The sequence below is a fragment of the Parasteatoda tepidariorum genome, chromosome 10, assembly GCF_043381705.1.
Source record: "Parasteatoda tepidariorum isolate YZ-2023 chromosome 10, CAS_Ptep_4.0, whole genome shotgun sequence".
Classification (NCBI taxonomy): domain Eukaryota; kingdom Metazoa; phylum Arthropoda; class Arachnida; order Araneae; family Theridiidae; genus Parasteatoda; species Parasteatoda tepidariorum.
The window spans coordinates 86,855,924-86,861,014 of NC_092213.1; positions in this window are offsets into that span (position 1 = coordinate 86,855,924).

Here is a 5,091-nt window from a genome sequence, read left to right on the forward strand (position 1 = left end):
TATTTATCTAAGTACTGTAGAAAAATTTGATCAAAGGTTATGTTAAAAGAGGTTAACAAAGGCAGGGTGCGTAGCCAAATTATTCAACAAAAAATAAGCACTTTTTAAGTACTTTTCAAGCAATCAAAAAATACTTTTAAGCACTTTAGAAAAATATCATAATTAGGCAGGGTTGGAAAGTTTTGACAATTGGCGGTTTTATCATGTTTTAACTGTCATGTCAAAGAAAAAAAACTTTTGGCATTGTTTTTGGCAATTGTCAAAAATTATGAAATTTTGAATCGTGTAAAACGAATGGCGTTTTCATACGCTACGGACTGACAATACGCCGAAATAGATTGGGGTTGAATGAATTGGGAAAACGTTGAATAGAACAATGTGAAAAGTGTCTTTTTGCATAAATCGAAGTGAAAATCAACATGGTAAAGGAAAAATCTTACTTCGAAAAAGGGAAACATTAAGCACTTTTTAAAAACACCCAATGAAAACACACCTTTAATTTCTCTTAGAAAACGAAAGTCGAAAATAAGTTGTTGCTGTTGTTGTTAATTTACGTCGCACTAGAGCTGCACAATGGGCTATTGGCGACGGTCTGGGAAACATCCCGGAGGATGATCCGAAGACATGCCATCACAATTTTGATCCTCTGCGNTAGATTGTGGTTGAATGAATTGGGAAAACGTTGAATAGAACAATGCGAACTGTGTCTTTTTGCATAATTCGAAGCAAAAATCAACATGGTAAAGGATAAATCTCACTTCGAAAAAGGGAAACATTAAGCACTTTTTAAAAACACCCAATGAGAACACACCTTTAATTTCTCTTCGAAAACGAAAATCGAAAATAAGCACCGTTAAGCACTTTTTAAAAACGCTATACGCACCCTGAAAGGTTATGCTAAAAGATTGTGTTATGTTATAAACTAACCTACATTTGCGTTACACGGAGGGGGTCCCATGGTTAGCCTGACGACAAGGAGACTCTTACCACTGAAGAAATTTTACGTCAGCAGCAAGGAATTCGTATCGATGGCTGGAATTCAAACTCAATGAGAGGTGAGATCCCATGAGCCACCACTGCTCCCTTCTAAATATAGGGGGAAATTAACGGTCTAAAAAAGTGACGATTAAAAAATTGAATCACCTTTCGATCGCCACTTTTTTCATCGAAAATGTGCTATTTATTTGAGGGCAATGCAAGGGCTCAAACCTTTATTTTATTTTATTTAATTTCAATTTTATTTCTATTTTAATTTAATTTATAATGTACTAAAATATACTAAATCAGACTAAATATACTAAATCAGACTAAAATATACTGAATCAGACTAAAAAAATATACCCTAAAAATATCCGCAATTTGGAAAATAGGGTCCTTGGGAGAGAAAATTGGAGTTATTATTTCTACTTTTTGTTTATTTATTATTACTAGTATTTCATTCCGTGTTTGCCAATCAAAATTTTAATCTAAACTCAAACTTCATTCTCTGTTTGAATCATTTCCATATCGCTACAGACAGATTTATTTACAAAAGAAATATATTGTCCATCATCATTTCGATCTACGTTCGATTAGCTAGAGTGCTTAAACTGTTTTGCCATTCTACTCTACCTTCAGTCAAATCCCTCCCCCCAAAAAAACTATATGTTTCGAATGTTTTCTTCACACAGCTATAGTTAAAAAAATCGTAAAGAAATTTAAATATAAATATTAAGTACAATTGTGTTAAGGTACATTTTTTTTTAAAACTTAGTAGTTGTTTTAGTGATTGTGTTGTTTTCGACCTCATTACAAATATGGGTGTTAAATGAAAACTGTTCTTAAATGGGTATAGCAATTTAAATCAATTTATTCTTTTCCTCAAAATCAATTCATTCTTTTTTCCACAGAAAGCAGAACTCATTTTGCCATTCGCTTCAATAATTATGACTTTAACAAATGATTTGTAATAACTTACATACGCTATACAAGAATTCCTTTTATAACTAGATAAATAGTTTATTTCTAAATTAATTACTTATTAGATTTCGTTCGATTTAACAACCTTTCGAAGGCGTCAAAACTCTCTGAAAGTGAAAAAAAACCTCTTTTATAATCTTCTAATTGGAGTTGTTTTTTTTTAAAATTTTTTTTAGAACAAGTAAACGTATAATTATTAGTCCTCAAATTTAACAATTCAGTGAGAAATTAAAATGATCGAGATGTTAATGAAATCTAATTAATTAACGCCGTCTCCTAATAAGATTTACTTTTTAAATGAAATATTATCTTCATTTCATAATGAATGGTATAGTCTTCATTATCGTTTGAGAGAGAATCGTTGCCATTATAATTTTTCAATTGAGTCTCATTTATTCGCTCTTTCAAATTTCTGAAAAAGGGAATGATGCGGTTTTACTTGAGTACACCCAGAGACACATGATACAAATTAAAAGATTTAACGAGCAAAAAAATAAGAACAAAAAAAAAATTTAATAAAACGGAAGAAAAAAGGAAAACGATTTTCCTGTTGCGATGAAAACCATCTTACGTTTAAAGAACAGTCATTATATCTTTTGAAATCGGTTTCTTGTCGTAAATTTTAATAACCAAATGACGATAAAAATGTATTTAAAAAAATGTAATTCATTTTTATGCTTCATTTTTATAGTGATTATCTCAATCAATTTTCTTTTTTTTTTCTTTCGTCTGCTGTTCTCGTTCATCATTAAACATTCTCTCCCATTTATACATTGATTGTGATTTCATTGGAAAACAAGACTGTTGCCATTTTTTTTCGTGTAATTCTTACGATTTATTATTATTTTTTTATTTTATTCCGAACGGTCGCTTCATTATCGTGAGAGACGTTCTTGAGTGACATTAAATGAGCTCTTCTTACAACACTCCTCGGTCAAGAAATGCCGTTTCGTCCAAATGTTCTCATTAAATTTAAATTCTAATGCATATTAGAAAAAACCTCCATCAGTTTCTAAATGCAAAGTCAGTAAAAAAAACTTAATTTGGAATCAATTCCCCAGTAAAGCTTCTATTCGATGTGGATTGGATTTGGGACTCGAGGATGGTTGATGCGTTTTAATGGGGTTGGAAAGATTAAAATAGAGGGAAAATCTAAATTGTCATAAAAATAAAATTCGAATCAATTAGATTTTAAATGAAACACAATTTAGAAGTTATTTCATTGTACACCCTGCACGCGACTACTGTCTTTAACCAAAACCTATTTTGACCGTTTGTTTGTTTCGATTAATGGTGTGGGGGAGGGTTATGTATTAAAAATCATGTACAGCTGCACGAAGATATCTTACATATTACTCGCCAAATCTTTATGACGGCAAAGAATCTCAAAATGGAAAACCGATCTACCTCGTTTTCAAGCGACGTACGTTTACTGGAAATTAGGAATTTCGAGGAAGAAAATCTTGTTCTTGTAAAACTTATATAATATTGAAATAGGATAATTAAATGTTTTCTGTTCGTTTAGTTCTGGTGATAGGATATTAATCACCCTGCAACTCAACCCCTTTTTTCAAGAATAATAATCTGATCTTCGTTCTATTAAATTAAAGTGAAACAATACGCGACTTTTTCTAGAGTGTTTTGAAACATTACCCCCTTTCGTAATGAGATAGTTAATGAAGTACTATAAGTCTCCTCAATTTTTTTTATTTTTTTTTACAGTAAACATGCACTTTTATTTAAATCGATATAAATGTATTCTTGAGTGTTTCTTTAAGAGTGGATTGCTCAAAAACTGAGATGTAATTTTACATTTTAAGAAAAAAAATCTGAATGGCATATAATAGTACATTGCCTGACTAAAAATGCTAATCAAATTCTGTTCTAGGTTTTCTGTTTTTTTTTAAATTGATTTTTTCCAATATCAAAATGAACTATAAAATACAGTTAGCCCGCCATTCTGAATAGGCAACAACCGACCTTTTACTTAATTTAATGCTTCCAAATAAATAAATAAATAATAATAATAATAAAGAAGAAGAATAGCTACAGGGCTGGATTACCCAATAGGCCAGACTAGGCCATGGCCTGGTGTCCCCAATGATTAGGGGCCCCCTTAAAATGGATTTTTTGAAAATAAATTTTAAAAAAATTAAGAAAAACAATGATTTTTCAAATTTTTTTGAAATTTAATGATTATTTTTTAGTTCTAATTTAATAAAATAAAGTAAAATTTAATTTATTATTATTTATTTTTATTTTAAATATGCTTTCTTAAATGAAAAGATATATAAATACTTTTATACTTGAATAAATAAAAAAATATGCGAGAAAAAAAATTTTAATCTAAGAGCCCCAAAAATTTGAATGGCCTAGGGCCCCGCGTGCGCTTAACTACGGCCCTGAATAGCTAGGTTATGTTTTCGTAACACTTCTTTTATTCACTGTGGCCATAAAGTGTAGAAGAAAAGTTACAAAAAATATACATATTAACAGTTTAGATTATTATAGATGCAAGACAAATAAGAGAAAGGAATTGAATAAGATCATGAGCAAACTGTTAAACTAAAAATCGTTCTTTTACAAGTGCTCGTTAAGGGATTGAATTTGTGCACAAAAGCACGTTACTTGAAGACAAAAATGTGCACGGGCTTTTTTAAAACACGGAACTCAAGCGCGAAAGGAAATTAATATTGTTTCGCGGATACCTAATACCAATTTCGTATCAAATGATTACGATTTTAAAAGTGTGTTAATAGAAATATGATACAGCAGGATGCATACCCTTTTCAGTTCTAGAAAATGATACGACGAAGCATGACGAGAACAATTGACGCGGGCTTTATATTAAATTTAATCCCATTTGCTTCAATAGTTTAAATAACAATGTTATAAGGTACAAAGCGAGTGAGAAGTTTTATATTTAAAGAAAGAAGTCGTTTCAGTAGACAAATGTTGCATAAAAGCTTTGCATCGAATTTCCCAAAAATTCTAAATTGAATTTAAGAGCCGCGATGGCTCAGGGGATAGAGCGTTCTCCTTCCAATGAGACGAACCGGGGTTCGAATCTCAGTCGATACGATTTCAGCATCCGGCTTGCACCGACCACAGTGCTGACGAGAAATATCCTCA